At 37.5% G+C, this 17,296-nt stretch overlaps 1 long non-coding RNA gene across 1 annotated transcript; it reads right to left on the bottom strand.

The window, feature by feature from the left end:
• Positions 1 to 9,163: 9,163 nt before the first annotated feature.
• LOC112148740 lies at positions 9,164 to 15,659 on the bottom strand. The gene is made up of 3 exons (XR_002919682.2): positions 15,318 to 15,659; positions 11,910 to 12,022; positions 9,164 to 9,531 (listed from the first exon to the last, which is right to left on the bottom strand). It is a non-coding gene; the product is annotated as an uncharacterized LOC112148740 (long non-coding RNA).
• Positions 15,660 to 17,296: the final 1,637 nt, after the last annotated feature.

Raw genomic sequence — 17,296 nt, 5'->3', positions numbered from 1 at the left:
GTACTGTCTGCATCAGCTGTGCACGGCCTTCCCTCCAACAGCCAGATACATGGAGAATAGGCTCTTGTCTTAGAGTGATGCGTTAGTGGTATCATAATGGCTGATTCATAAGAGAAGATGACGAACTCTGGAGGTTTATGTTAGGAGAACTCAGATGTGTGATGCAGTCTCTGACTGCCCGTACTGTACAATCAGTGGGTCCAGATATCCACTGTATCTCCTGTTTGTTGTTTGGAGAGATTACAGATAGGGCCAACAGCAGATGATGTCATGTTTCCCTGCTTTTTTTCCCCAGTTGCACTTATAAGCAAGAAACAATTCTTTTTTTATCCCAGGGACAAAGAGTATGTTTGTCTCCTGGACAGCATGTTAGATCCAGAGTGACAAAAGTATCAAACACACATATGCTTGTGTATGAGAACAAAAATGGATGTGTGAAGTTTATGATCCTTTTCTGGTAGAGTCCTTTACTGTCTAAATAAAGACAACTCCGGTTGTATGAAACATTTAAAACCAGACTGCATTGCTTCTAAAGATGACAAACTCTGCATATCACAATGTGTGTACAAAATTATGGTATGTAGGATATACAGGCTGTTTCAGAAAACACAGAACAAAGGATCACATGTTAAGTATAAACAAAATGAGTCTTAGAACATCAGCTCTCCAACAGTAGAGGACTCAGGTCTGTTGTGCAGAGTTTGATAGCTACTACCTAGATCCTGTTGGGATTATCTTGACTCACAGAGTGGGCCATTAGAGGGAAATCAGACTTCATATGGAATTGACCTGAGTTTGAAGTATTGGGCATGACCTAAATGAGAAAGTAAGTAGATTTGGAGCAGTAGCCTCTCTCATCTGGACCTTGGAAATTCTTTGTTTTGGACTGTTTATCATGACGTTTAAAGATAACTGTAGGAGCACGGCACCAAACAAACACATTTGGTTACAGTTATTCGATCAACTTTATAGACTTTCTGATGAAATTACAGTCATGTGGTCTGGAAACCCAAGCAAAGATATGGACTGATCTATTTAATCCCAGTCAAGGATCATAGAAACACCTTGTAGGCCTGGACATGGTCTACTGGGACCACCGGCAGAAAAACAAAAAAAATCTGCAAATCTCATCTCTAGCCTGGTAGAGCTTACACTTTATTACTGCATTGTCAAAATAAAAGACTGGAGCAGTTGGAACCTGCAGTGGCGACCTAGAGGTGGACATCCCAGCTGTGAAGTAAAGGAACCTCACTGTTGACACATGAGACAAAGAGAACCACAATCTTTTCTGCAACTAAAGCTTAAACAGGTCTGGGAGGATGTCGGCGGGGCCAAGCAGAACGAGTTTTTATCAGCTTAGAGAAAAGTTGGGCCAACTCCCAAGATCCTCTCAGTCCCGGGACTTCTTCCATTGTGGAAGCAAATCTTGTCAACCCAGCAAGTGTGTAGGCCCACTGAGGCTAAGGACATAAATAAGCTCTAAACGTCTAGACATCGACGACAATTAGTCCCACGGATATTACTGACTTCATAATTAGATAAATTAGAAATAAATGAAAAGAAATCACCAGCCTCTTGGCTGTACATATAATACAATATTTAAACAAAAAGTTATTCATTTTCAGAAAAGAAATCAGAAAATTCCTAATTCAATACTGGGTCACATTAATCTTGGTTTTAAATTAGCATTCTGCAAGATGTCTACAGAAAATCTTCATCGTTTCAGTAAAACACGAGACTCACTCCAGACTAAGCAGAGAAACCTTTTTATTTTTGCCACATTTTCATCCAGTGACTGGCCTCTAATTTACCTTTTCCTTAGCTTAATTGCATATAATTTGCTGCACCTAAATACCACAATGCAAAGTGGCAGCTGGTTGGGCATTTTCAGTAACAGTTTTGCTTCAGCATAGATATTATTTAATAATATTAATAATAATAATATTTACACATGCATTATTTTACACTTAGCTCCCTAGCAACAATGGAATTGAAGATAGCATCTGGTAATCTTGTGGAGAAGAGGTGAACCAACTTTGGATGTTATGCAAGAATAATTTTTTTGGTCATGTAATATGTTATAGTTATGATAATGCACAAAATCCCTCTAAAAACAACCCTTACCCTCCCTTTTTTGTCCATTAAATCAGTGCTAGCTTAAATATGAGCTGTGTAAAATAACAGGTGGATGGTGCACCATAACACAGCACCTGTAATTTGGTCTGATGACCAACAGCCATGCTGTAAAGCACATGCCTCGCTGTAACCTGTTCACAGTTTGGTGTTTGTGATCCAGCGTTGTGTAATTTTATGAAAGCACGGGGCGCATCACGCTGCTGGCTGGAATAGTGCTCTGTTTCTGTCTGTGTATGCTCTCATATGGAGGCGCAGAAAGGAAATCTGAACAGTCACATGTCAGCTGCACTGGGCTGATCTGCTCCGTTGTTACACGTAACAACTTCCCTGGTGTGCTCATTCTCATGCGGAAACGAAGGGGGATTTTAGAGTGAGCCATGACAAACTCACATGTTTTGTCTGTTAGTTTTGTTAGTTTTCGCTGGATTTAGACTTTTTTTCATTCAGAAATAGGTGGGGTTTTTTTTCTAAATGGAACATGAGGTCAATAAAAAAAAAAAGATGCAAAAAAAACCTACAGGCTCCAGAGTTGACCCTGGAATTGCAGTTAACAGGACTTTAATTAAATTTGTTTCAATTTTAATAATGTTTTTAATAAAATATATTTTTGAAAAGCAAAAAAATCTTTTGATTTAATGCTTAAATGCTGTTGGAACAGAGTGGAGCCCTGGTCAAGGTGTACCTCGCCTTCGTCCAGCAGAGGTTTGGATAACCCCGGCAATTCTGTGACCCCAAAAGGGATTCAGCAGGTTCAAAAAATAGATGGATGGATGCTATATTTATCCTTGTTTTAGATAACTATTGCATGAAAGAAAAAAATATGCAAAAATAAAGTCACATTTACTGTTAAACTTCTAATTATAATTCATGTTTGTTAATAATACTGAGAGGTGATGGGAGTGAATAAAACTTGTGCAAAAGTAAACAATATGTTGCACTGTTTGCATTATCTGTATATTTTTTGCAACATTTTATTTTACATTTTACTGTGTTAAATCTGTCTGTGCAACCCTGATACAATGAAACTGTCTGAAACCTTTTTTTGTTTCTGTAAATTTGTTTGGAGAGTTCACAAAACTGAAATTATTTTACTTGGTGCATGATTACAAAAATATAGTTTTGCTGCATATACATTTAAATATGTATGTTCCACCTCTTACTGATTTTTCCCAAACAATTCAGTATGAAGGTAACAATGAGTTTTTTTTTCTTATGTTGGCCTGTTGAAAGGGGAAATGGTTATGAAGGAGTCGGTGTTTACTAATAATCCTATAAGAATATAACCTAATTTCCTTTAAGCATCCTGTTTTCCCAATTGAAACCTTCCATCAGTGGCCACTTTAGGTGGATTCATGTAGCTGTCACACCTCAGAACTGAAAATTTAGACGTGTTTCTACGAAGCGGTCAAGCATGGTACGGTCCAGTCCAGTTAATACTGGCGATCATTTCCTCGTAGTTAAACCTCGCTTCCTGAGCGGTTTGTTTTCAAGGTTTTTCAAGGTGTACGTGTGGTGTAGACCGTAGTGCGACAATAGGAAAATCTACGACAATCCAGGTCATCCAGCAGCTCGTCTTTTTATCAAAAGAGTACACAGGAAATTGCAAAAACATGAATGCTTTCAACTGTCGGAAATGTTGGCTCTTATGTCGTCATCACTTTCTGCCAATGAATAAAGATGCTACAGCAGCTCCGCCCCAACCATTCCGTTCTTTTTCAATGGACCAACAACCGTTGGGGACCCCCAAAAGGAACAGCTCGGTACTGTTTAATGGGTCCATTTAACAATGGAAACGCTCAAAATATCGGACCGTACCGTACCGAACCGCTCAGTGGAAACGAGGCTTTTGATACCTTGATAGGTCAACATTTATCAATATCTGGCACCACTTCAGTCATAGGAGTTGTGTTGTCTTGTGGTCTACTTGTCTTGTTTTGAGCACCTCCTGCTTTCAGAGCTCTTATAAATTAAACAACGTGGTGTTTTAAAGCAAGTTTTTGTGATTCCTAATAAAAAATGCTTTTTAGTTTATAAAGATTATATAGAAGGGATGGTTGTAAAAAGAGAAAACAGCCACCAGCAGAGTCAAAGAGTGAAAACCATCAAGTTTGCATCAATAAATAACAAATACAGTAACTACTATTGTGTGTTCATTCTGTGGGGGGCGATGACTGGGATCCCCTGCAGACCAGAACCTTTCAAAAGGGCCCACTCACTGCTCTAGATTCTCTCCAGCCGTCCTTGCACTTGGAACACTCCTTGATCCAGAGTGTCTGATTTCAGATGAGGCTGGGACCGGGCAGCTGAGGCTGAGCAACATTTATCCTGTTCCACCGAACTAATCAAGACCTTTACCACCTGATTATCTAGTGGGAACAGCCAAAATCTCGGTGGGGCCCACACAGGGATCTGGCTCTGCGTGGAGAATATGTGCACACACAAAAACACATACAGGGGGATTTGCCTTTGGCCTCCAGTGGGGGGGCTCCTTGTACAGATGTGCTTCATGTTCTCTATTGCCTTTTGTTGCATCAGCACAAAACCGTCTTTGTATGCGCGGCGCGCAGAGCTTCCTCGTACCAACCAGAGCTGTAGAATCAGCAGCGTCTCTCACCACGGACTGATGTAGGGCAGCTTGATCTGGGTCAGTTGTAGCACTTGTGGAGATTACTGCAGGTGAGCTTAGGACACAGCTCCTGGAGGACGGCCAGGCGGTGCGGATCACGACTTTCAGTAAACATGTTGCTGTTCCCTTTACAAAACCCAAAACAACATTTGCAAGCAATACCGTGTCACTGAACTGCAGGAGAAAGGGATTTTATCTCTGCATTGCTCTAAATTGAGCACGAGATTTAACAGCAGCTCTGGTTTTTGTCGGCTCTCTCAATGAAAAGCTCTTGCAGTTTGGGAAGAAGTGCGTCTGTTTATGCCAAGGGGAGTCAAACCCTCTTCTGAGAAAGTGGTGTGTAGTTACAAAAACAAAAGGACGAAGTTCTCAGGCTTTATGGAGACACTTCAGATGTTTTTCAAACCTCAAATTTGAAAGGAATACTGTGGTTTTTGCTGTAGTCTCTGCCAGTGCTGCCCTCTTTGTTTTCATATTTTCTGCTGGTGCTTTCTGCTTGCCTTCAAACAAGTCCAGCTTTTATTATTTAATAGTCATGAACATTGTTTGGCTTCTTAATGTCCCCTCAGATGAAAATCGTGTTTTTTTTTTAGTTTTTAACATATATGTGTGGCATTTTTCTTATGAAATAGCATAGCATGATCATGAAATGCTGAATCAGTTTATTCACAAAATGTTGTACTCGAAACAGTCGTTCATGAATAGCTCAAAGCAAAATCCTCATTTTATCAAAGAGAGCCTGGTGAGGTGAGATCTTTTTCTGAACATCTTCTGAGTGAATCTGAAAAAGAAAAAATACAGCTGCAAGAAAAAGTCTGTGAATCCCTTGGGATTACTAGAATCTCTGCATGAATTTGTCATAAAGTATGTTCTGATCGTCATCTAAGTCACATCACAGGATAAACGGTCTGTTTAAACCAAGGGTGTCAAACTCAATCGCACAGGGGGCCAAAATCCAAAACATACCTTAGGTCATGGGCTGAACAGGGCAAACATTTATTGAACCACACTAAAACACAATTTTTTGAACTTTAGCAACGTAAATTTCTAACATAACTATGAATAACAAAAAGGCAGGAATATTATTCCAGGAAATATCAACCTGAACCTTAAATAACTTTAAATATTCTTCATAATAAGACCTTTTGTCAAAATTATACAAGTTAAAAATATGCACAAGATAGCATCAGGCCATTAATATCAATAAAATAAAATTATTTGGAGGGCCTTATCTGGGCCCTGGTCCTTGATTTTGACACACTTAAACAAATACAACTTCAACTTGGTTGAAGTTATTGCTGCCAAAGGACGGTCAACCAGTTATTAAATCCAAGGGTTCACATATTTTTTCGCCCTACATGTTGAATGTTTACACACATTAGTGTAAGAAAACTGTTTCTGTCATGTAATGTTTCCCTTAGGTGAAGTTTAGAACCTATTTTATAACAAATTCATGCAGAAATCCAAGTAATCCCAAGGGATTCACATACTTTTTTTTTTTTGCAATTGTAGATAAATGTGATAGCTGCCATATTTGTCTTACCTTTATCATCTCATCTTTACTAATTATTTCTACCCATAAACTGTTAACCGCTAAACATAAGGCACAACAGGCCAAACTCATTTGAAAATAGATCAATTAAAAATGAAAAATCTGCATTTTTCTTAGAAAAGTGAACAGTCCCCTTCAAATGAAGACTGATTCTTAAGACTGACACTGACTTGAAATGTTAAATTTGGATCAAAACAGTTAAATTAATGTGAAAAATTGTGCACTTAATGGGGAAAAAAGCTAGTAGAAGGCGTCCATCTATTTATTTTTGTATTCTTTCAAAGAACAAACGCGCTTCCTCTTAATCCTCTTTCCCCGCTCTGCATATTCAAACTGCCTTTTAATTATTTCAGCTCATGACAGGACACAGTGTAACAACACAACAACACAGTCACCACATTAAAAGCCATATGTTGGGATACGGAGCATCCCTGAAAACAAAAAAACAGAGCAATGCATCCAGATCCACATGTTTACATAGTGACACATGTGCGGCCTCACAGGATCAGAGCCGACGAAAATCCCCTGAGATGTTTTTCCCAGAAAGAGCCATGAGTGACCGGCACACTGGATTTGTATGTGTGTGTATTAGGGGGGTTTGTTTTAGCATTATTCATACGACATAAGAAATGAAAGTTGACAGCAGCTGTAGCTGCGAAGATCTCCTTTGAGATGTAAAAAAAAAACAATTTTGCTCCTTATTTGCTTTTTTTCTACTCATGTACTGCCCACTCGTGCACCATCAAAGAAGGGATTCATTCGATCAATGTTCTTATCTTGAATCCCTCCTTTTCTTTCCTTCCAATTTGTTTCAACTATTAACAAGTTACAGTAGAGTAAATACGAGCATCAACTAATCTAAAAGTGAGAAATTCCTGCTGTTTAGGAGATCTCACCATCTAAAAATAAACATTACAGAAGCAAATTATTTATAATTAAACAAGCAAAAACTGAATACATATTTTTCTATTTATTAAATTATTTAAAATATGTATAGAAAATCAACTACACATTTCAACATCCTTCATCATTCCTCCCTTTGCATTCAGGATTATTTTCTGTTGTTTATGTAAATCACTTTGGTTAAAAACAAGGTTGGGCTTTAATACTAGCTGAGCTCTCCCATTGTTGCTCAAATTGTAATCTCCTCCTAAACAGAAGAAGCCGGTATAATGAATGTATGGAGATTAACACATCCGGTTGCTACAAATTAACAATGAGCTTCTTTTTGTGGGGCTTTTAACCTGATATCCCATACACAAACAATTTAAGTTTGATCACAATATATATTTTTTAAATGTTCATACAGCTAACAGCTGTCACAATCTCTACTAAGGTGGTAAAAGAATCCACTCCACCTTCCAATCTACTGGTCTTTTGGGTGGTTCAGCAGCAGCAGCAGCATCACACAGTTGTGTCTGCAGCTGCTCCTGTAATCTGTAATGTTACACCAAAAGCAGTGAAGGGCTGATAGGGAATCCTGCAGCTCACTCCGTCCCAAGACATGTGTGCTTTCTAAAATGATTGGAATTTGTTTTATGCATAATAAACCCAACACCCTGCTGTCTGGAGCATAACACCAGACTCTCTTGGAGAGTCTCAAAATGTGTAATCAAGTAAAAAATAAACTCTAATGACGGGAGAAAACAAGCCTCAGCGTCACAGTCAGCACTTATTGGCCCTAAAACGTCACACTCTGTAATATTTCCTGCAAAGTTTCTGTAATTCAAAGTCATGAAATCCCTCTTATGGTAATTCCCGTTGGAAGCTTGGACTGAAACATCTCGCTGTACTACAGCACTCGCTCAGTGTTTATGCTTTATGGCTTTGCTCCCACTCACAGTAATGAGCTGCGTAACTCTGTCGTCTGCATTACAGATGATTTGGCTGTGCAGTCAAGCTTCAGCGCATCATCACATGTGAGTTTGGATAACACTGAGCGGGCAATTAAACCCCAAACTGAGGACATCAAAAGTAATTCCTTATGAACACATGTCGAGGGCGTCAATGTGGTACCACACAGAGAAATACGCTCTTGCTTTGGTTACACAGTAACTAAATGATGCATAGAAACAAATCTTTTGCACACTTTAGGAGTATAAAAAATATGAAAAATAAGAATTTTGATGCAGGCCTTTTTTATTCTTTCTCATTGTTGTTATGGCAGCCATAACATTGAGAAAATTATGATCTAAAGACCAACTCCAATGAAAATTGTGTTTTGTGGCATTTTTCTGATGATGGAGGACATATATAAAGAAAATTGAGCTTAAAACTGCATTTCTGATTATGTATTCAAATTATTGTGAATATAGAGCAGATGAACAAAGGCAGTTGGAAAAAGCTTGTAGTTGTGACGTAGATACTAGAATCTGTGGGCCATAAGCTCCCAACTCCGCTCCATTCTGATATATCCACTTGTAGTCAAATAGATCCGTGTACGACTTCGTTTTACTCTTCTGAGCTGGTATCTTAGCCCAAAACTGTATAGCTGAATAGCTCATATTGCTCACCATTTTTGTTGAACCGCTAATGTTAGCATAGAGGTATGATGGGCTGTTAGCTAGCGGAAAAGTACGTAAACAGATGGATGATGGGAAATGGGTGCAGGCTTACTGGGCCAACAGTTATGCCCACAATTAAAAGGTAAATTTATAATGAACTACTGCCAATCTGCAGAAACTATGTCCTAGAAACCAAACAAGCTTTTATCAAAGTCCACTTGGATAAAGAAAAATAACCAGAAAATCAGAAGTAATGTTTTAAAATGCAACAGCATGAGTGTCTAACCGCACGTATTGACTCCTTCAGACAGACAGAAGCATTTAGTAGGATTAGAAAGTTGTGCTACCAGAAAGACTAGGTCGCAATTTAATTACCTAAAGGAGGTCAATGGGTTTATTTGCTGTCATTTGATGGTGCGTGTCTGTCGGGACAGAGTTGCCATAGGTAAGCTGTTGGAGTAGGGCGGAAGGTGTCTGCCTTTGTCAGCTCACTCCAGGGAATCCAGCGAAAACCCCTTTTGCCCCCCTGACCTCTAGTTCCATGGAGCACACCCACTTCCTGTGTTTACTCAGTGGCCAACACTTGAATGTTGTGTAAAAAGTCTCACTTATACTTTAAAACTGGCTGAACGGATGGAGTTAGTTAAAGGTAATTCTTGACGAGGATGTGGTATAATCTTGAGACATCAACATTTGGATGAAACCTTGATTTCCTGTTTGAAAAAAACCCACTGGAGTTAAGTCAGTTGACAAGATAGGAACTTTCTGAATTCTAAAACAATAAGTTTAGCTATGTCTGACATCCCACCCTAATCCCACACTACTAAAAAACTATGTATTGCTGGATTGTCTTGTGCCCTGCATTTTAAAAGCAATTTGGACTTTTTATTTTATTTTATTTTTTATTGCAAGTGTGACATCTTTGATTTCACAAAGTAAAAATCTAATTAAAATGACCATTATATGACAGCTAATTATAACTCCACTGTGTTCTAATAGTGAAAATGTTTAATTGATATTTAAAAAATACATTTAAACATTTTTGTTTGCATAATTTGTTCAATGGCGAACACACTATATAGTGAGTAGCGGAGGAATTCGGATATAGCCTTAATCTCCACGTTTTTAAAGCCTCAAAATGTAACTTTATATTTAAGATTGAAATTGGGAAAAGTTTGTACATTGTTGATTGACTTATGCCAGTCATATTCTAAGCTCTAGAAAAGGTTTGGTTTGTGTGTTCCAAGAGCTATCCAAATTGTTTGTTCTCTTATTAATGAAAAAGTTGGGTTCAAACAACTGAAGCTGAAAAATATAACAATGAGATAACAACAACCAACCATCCCCCATCTATATCAAATAAATGGAATCAACAAATTCAAATTCTTCCCCTACCCCCAGGGCCTGTCCCTACCCCTCCAATTGTAGGGGCATTTAGAGGGGGAGGGTTGTATGAAACAGTCTCGTGGCAAAAGCAGAGCCCTGTGCTGCCAAGGAGAAGCGCTTTTCGTCACACGGGTATGCTCTGAAGCACAGAAGCTTACATTTAAACGTGAGTAAAGCTTTAGCATGACTTTCTACAGTTATAAATGGATGTTTTTTTGTATTTTTAGAGCGCTAGCAGCTCTATGCTAATGTAGCTGACTGGCGACTATTGATGATGTCATCGAGTAGGAGTAACATCCGAATTTGAAGACACTGACAATATCAATAAATATATATATATATATATATATATATATATATATATATATATATATATATATATATATATAGCACTATATAGTGCATTCGCTATTCGCTATAGTCTACAAATTCCAAAATCGAGAGCACTAGAAATTTCCCAGAATTCTTCAAAAAAACTAGCACTCATCAATGCATTAGCGAATATAGACCACAATGCATTGTGGTCGGACAATTTGGAGAAGAAAACGTGTTTAATCATAACTTATCAGCTTTAAATGTAATTTTTTAATAGTCCATCAACATTTTCATCAGAGCACTGTGGAGTCATGTATAGATGTCATGAAATGTCCTTATTGGTTTGATTTTCACTTTGTGAACTGGGTGAAGTCATATCCAGTGTTCAGAAAAATGAATGAAAAGTAGTGAGCATGGTGTCTGAATTGCTTTTAAATTCCAGGGCATGGTATAGTCCCATACTATATCGTTCATTAGTAGTTATGGATGGGAATTTGGACATAGGCATTATTGTTCCTCATCTCTCTGTTTGGACGCTAAATGTGGAGAAGCCATAGGAGAAGAATCAGATTCGGACAACGTTTTTAAAGAAAAAGAATAAGGGTAGACACTTATTATCCCATAACACAAATTTGTATTTTGCAAAATGTACAAACTGAGCTTTTTTATGACATATTTCTTCCCTCTTGGCTTTCCACTCTAGGCCAATGTTTGTTAAATCTGTTTATTAAAAAAATGTTTTATGAGTTAAACTTCTAACCGTTTATTGTTCATCATACCTCATGCTTTTGTAAATTCCCTTAACTACGTCAATGAACCCACTCACACCCACACCGTGTATGTGATATCTGCAGGGGCATTAAACTGCTCCAGCAGGTGGTTATCTCTCTTGTTTTGACCCGTGACCTCCCTGTTCATCTGGGCTTGGTTACCAGGCTTGATAATGAACCATCAATCAAGGGGAGTGAGGAAGTGGGGTGATTAAGCCTCACTTATCACCCCAAACACAGGGGGGACCCCAGTGACAGTTCAAATCTTCACCCCAGGGAGAATTTATAATGCGTGCAATTGTGTTTGCGTGCAGCCACGTCTTTGTGTGTCTAATATTTAAATGCTTTGGTTAATGTTAAACTAAAAAGTAATTTTAACTGCAAACATGTCAGGCGCTTTAGAGGGAAAACTTACATTTGACGACTTTATTTTGCAAATACAACATTTTCGTGTATAATTGCTGTCACTGGCAAAAGTAGAACACTAAAACATGCTCTACTTTCTCACACTCTTAACCACAAAAACATCAACATACTCTGACAGAGCAACTTGCACTAACCAGAAAAACAAAGCAAAAATATGGGTACTAGCTGTATGTACTGTGACAAACTGGTTTTACCTGCAGTATGAATCGATAGCATGCGATTATGAGGACAGCTGTTGTACATGCCGATCCCTCCCCCTCTGTTTTTGGAGACAGATGTTTGCACATTTCTGCAGCTGAGCTCTCACCTGTTGAGTGAGAGTTAATGAGATGGGAGATGTCCACCAGCTGAATGGAAACAGGGAGCCTTTCAGACAACAAGCGGAGTGACTCGAGCATAGGAAAGAGGCAGGAGGTGGCAGGTGTGCTGCCTGACACAATGACCTAATTTAACGCAGGTTTCACAGTTTGTTACTTTGAGGAACGTTTCATTGCAATTCTTGATAATCAAAGATAGGAGACATTTTGGCAATATGTGCACAAGCGCTGACTTCTATTTTGAATAGCAAATGTAATCAGTGCTTGATGTAACTTCGGAGCCAGACTGTGCAGAACATGCATGTAGGAATGTGCATGAACTCTGCTGTTCCTGGAAGTGAAGTGAAAACTCAGTCAAAGCTATTTACAACTCTGTCTTACTCCAAATTGTGTAAATCTACAAACACACCAGGTATGTGATGTGCGTACAACAATGTACTAAACGCTAGTTCTTGAACACGCAAGTAGCACATGGTGTTCACCCTGGAAAAACAGGGAGGGGCCTCCTCTTCATTTTTTTTGCTGTTTACTATTGCATATCCACCACCTGCATTTGCAAGAGGCTTGGTACAAAATAATGAAGTGGTGCAAATCTCGTCCCCAGGTTTTTTTTTTCGTGTTGCCGATATGATACGTATCACGATATGCCTCTCATGATACATATCACGATATATCCCAAGACCATACCAAAACAATTTTTCACTATTTTTTCAAGCTGAAACAAGCTGAAAATTGCTTCGCTCGTTTTTATCTAAGCTGCTACAAAGCACCACAATCTACGTTTTATATGATACTGGCATCAACATGGCAAAGAGTATCAATTTGGTACCCATCCCAAGTAAAAACAAAGAAGTGCATGTCTCATTCTACAAAAAACAAGAGGTTGCTGAACCTTTAACACAAGTTGGTTCACGTGAGATCTTGTTGCTTAAAGAGACTCAGTGTGGTGTGCTGCCAACTAGTGGTCAGGGGTTTAGGTGGAAAACAAAAGTAAAACGCTGAAGGGCGCTCATAAATAATTCATAAAATTTAGTCTTGCCAACATTTAAAATCTATACAAGTATCCCCAAATGAAATATCGCGATATTACAGAATCGATTTTTCCCTATACCCCTAGTTTATATAGACTTTTCATTGAAAGCGGTCACTTGAACTTGAAGAGCAGCATGAATGTAGCTTTTTACCTACATTGGTTCATAGTGGAAACTATAGGAATTAAAAAAAATTATATATGTGTTTTGAAGTGTCCAGTTTCAACATTTTACTTTCTAATTCATTTTTTACCGACCTACTTAGGGTCACATCATTTTTGAGTTTTTGCCGTCCGTGAACAAAAAACATGGTAGCTATCCCCTTTTTCTGGTCCAATAAAATACGGTAGATTACAGTCTAATCTTTATTTAGATAAAGATTCTAGAGACAAATGTTTTTTATCTAATTACTACATTTACTATCTTTGCCTAGCAGTATTACATGAACACAGTTAACCTCTGGCATACCTCCAGCTGAACTGAGCAGCTCATTGCTGAGCATGCTCAGATGACAACTTCAGGTTGAAATGAAACCAAACATGCACAGAAACTTTTAGATGCAGCCTCGCATTCAGTGACCTGCTGGCTTGGATTTTCAAAACATGATATTTTCTACCAATATACAAGCATGTCTGTGACTACAAAGTAGTATTTGGCTTACAGTGGACCTCGTCTGCAGACAACCCTGCATTGACTCTTTTTACTGCAATTTTTAATGGAAAAATAACAATTTTCTCAAGTTCAAATTCCTATTTACACCAATTAGGGACTAAATTGAAAATAAATGTTACAAAAAAAAAAAATTTGACCAAGTTACTGTAGCATCACTTTAATTTTTTTTGCTGTTGTTTATAGAAATAATACAGATTTTATTAGATGAGAATGCATTTTGACTGCAATATTTTCTCAAAAATAAGAATTTACGGTGTTAGGTCAAATCTGACGGACTAAAATTCAGGAGTCGACAGCACCTGCTGGTAAGTTGAGCCAATTTACAATATTTTGTATGTAACAGATGCATTACACAGTTTTAAACAAGTCAAAAACCAGTTTTCCTTTGTTGTAAACATCAATTGGTGTTCAACTACTAGGGTGTTCTGCATGTAATGAAATAGTTGATGACTAGGACTACAAACGCCTTCGGACTCCTTTCTTTCATTCTTTCCTTTGGGGTGATCACACCCAAATGTTTTTTTGTTTCTTTCATCAGAATTTAAAAGATCATAAAAGAGAGAGGGGTTGGCAAGAAATAATGGGATGAAAAGGAGTAAATGTGACTCAGGTACTCTTAGTTGTGCAACCAAAGGAGAAGGATAAAGAACAAACGCGTGAGATGTGGCCGATGATAAGACAGCAAAGAGGACGAGTGCTTGATGTGGTTCAGATGGATTAGAGCTGACTGCAGTGAACTCTGTGAACTCACACCCCTGCAATATATGGTTATGAAGGAATCATTCCTATGGTAGCAAAAGTGGCCGGTAAAGAACTTCAGATACTATGTGTTACATGGATTGGTGTTGGGGATAATGAATTACAAAGTAACAAATTACTGTAATTTAAATAGAAAAGTTGCATTACCTGCAACAATGCTAGCATGAATCCTTTTAGTCTCTGAAGATGCTGAAGCTTTTTGCTAAAAATGGTGACACAATTTACTGCAGAAGTGAATTGTAGTAAAATGGCTTAAAAATCCTCAATACATGCCAATTTTGCAAAATATTAAGTGTTCCTTAAATATGACCTAAACTCCAAATTAGCCAAAGAGCTAGCTTGTTGCTAAAAATACTAGCTAAACTCTAAAATTGCTTAAAAATCCTCAGTAAACCAAACTAGTCAAAAACGTTAGCCTGATGCTAAAATAGAAGCTAAACTCTAAATTAGCCTTTGAAAAAGCAGTAGATGCTAGTATATTGCATAAATACTAGTTAAATTCGAAAATAGCCTGAAATTCCTCAGTAAACCAAACTATTCAAAAACATTAGGCTGTTGCTAAAATATTCTTATTCATTTTCTATGGGGTATATTTTGCTCACTATTTAAAAAACTGTAAAGTTTATGAATACCAAAAATACAAGCAGTAATGAATAAGCTGAATGTATTGATACCAAGATTGCTGTAATTGCCGATTGTGTGACTGAGTTTTTATATGCCGAAAACGTACAAAAAGGATGCTAACTAAGCATTCACATAATTACTTTAGTCAGTGACAGAGTAATTCCTATACTACGGAAACCCTCACTACTTCATTACTCACATTTTGGTGCAGTAAAAACCATTGATCAATATCATAAAAAAAAGTAATTTGTGAAAAACAGTTGACTCTGACATTGTCTCCAAGTTAAATGAAACAAAATGGATACTAATTTAAAAAAAACAAACAAAAAAAAAAAACAGTTTCAATATATTTCAAATTTGTTGAAAATAAAGGCAAAAACATGTAATCTAAGTGCAAATTATGACCTGGAGATGAACTGCTTTTCACTGTCAATCTGCTTATCACTACTCTAGTGTCAATGAGCAACCAGTCTATACGCAATCTGGGCTATACTATACAATGTACATTTTTTTATGTAGCCTCTATGTTTTATTTTGTGGATTTTACTTTATTCTTTAGAGATTTTTTATGCGAGTACAAAAAAAGTAAAGTAAAAAAGTAAAGTAGTGAATTACTTTTTTAAATTGAGGAATGAAAAAAAGGAATTGAATTACAGTTTCATGAGGTAACTAAAGTAAAGTTCGTTAAAAGTAATTTACGCAACACTGGTTACATACATTGAACTTTGTAAAAGTTTGACATTTGCAGGTCATTGTTTTGGTTTTCCATAGAATGACTTTTGTTTTGAGAAAAAACAGCACAAACCAGTCAATTCCTTATCACTGAAACGCTGGCGGTCCTTTCGGTGAAAGTTCATGTTTGACCACCAATAGAACAACTAAAAATAGTAACATTGTCTTAAAAGTGCACTATCTTCAGAGAACTTTACGCTGAAAACATGCTGGTTGGATTCCTGGAGGATGTTCTGCCTGGAAAATTATTAGAAGAACAAAAAGACATATAAAGATTCATATTATAAAAAAATAATCAAAAAATATTTTCCCAATAAAATAAATAAAAGTTATTGGCTGTTTGTCGTGATGAGGTGTTATATTGACAAGTCTTGCTTTTATTTTTATTTTCAGAGAAAGCTTCAGCTCAGTGGCCTTGAGGTAGAGTGTCCGTCCTGAGACTGGAAGGGTTCAAATCCTATACTAAAAATGGGACCCAATGCCTCCCAGCTTGACCCTCATCATTAAGGAATTGAATTGGGGAGTTAAACCAGCGAATGGTTCCCATGTGCGACTGTGTCTGCAGCTCACCGCTCCTCCAGGGGATGGGTCAAACGCAGAGAGCAAATTTCACACTGTTGTGTGACAGCTAATGAGAATTTAGATCAAAAAAGCTCACAATGTCAACATGTAATCAGTAGAGCTAATTTGGCAAGAAACTAGTGTTTAAGACCAATTCCAATTAAAAAATGTGCTTTTGTTGTTGTTAACATGCTCTTGTTGCATTTTTTTTAATGAATTAGAATATATTTAGAAAATGAAGCTTAAAATTACATTTCTGAATATTTTTTTGATTCAAATTTTTGAGAAAGAAACACAGTTGGAAAAACGTGGGGTTGGGGTTGTAGGGCTGTAAGCTCTGAGTGGAATTTCTAATAAAATGCTAAATTTGTGTTTTTTTTTTCTTGTTTTGTGCATTTTTTTAATTATGCTATATTTTCTTTTGATGAAGTAAAAAGTCCTATAAAAGCTGATATCTAGACTTGTATTAGATATTTTTGAATACATACTTTTACATCTGTTCTGTCATCACAAACAAAGCACAAAGAGCCCATCGGATTGTTTTGACACTATTCTGAAGGCTAACACAGAGAACATCTGGAGGCTGCTAATCACTACAGAGTGTTGCTCCTGAAATCCCCTTGGACACACGCACGCTTACCCTGAAATCCTAGAAATATGCTTTAATGAGCAATAATGCTGCCACAATAAATGTTCCATCTTGCGTGTTTTAATCCCAGTGTGTGTGTGTGTTGTGAGGGGAGCACCCCCTGATCTGAGGACACATATGGTGGCTCCTTTGAACTCATTAATCAAGGATTGGAGTGGAGTTAAAAAAGAGGGAAAACACACACGACATGCAGCTAGGACTAAACTGGATTATTCGGGAGCTGTTGTTGAAAAGTA

This window comes from Oryzias melastigma, linkage group LG9 (assembly GCF_002922805.2).
Source record: "Oryzias melastigma strain HK-1 linkage group LG9, ASM292280v2, whole genome shotgun sequence".
Taxonomy (NCBI): Eukaryota; Metazoa; Chordata; class Actinopteri; order Beloniformes; family Adrianichthyidae; genus Oryzias; species Oryzias melastigma.
Note: the sequence above shows the minus strand (reverse complement) of the source record. Positions and strands in the feature narration are given on the sequence as shown.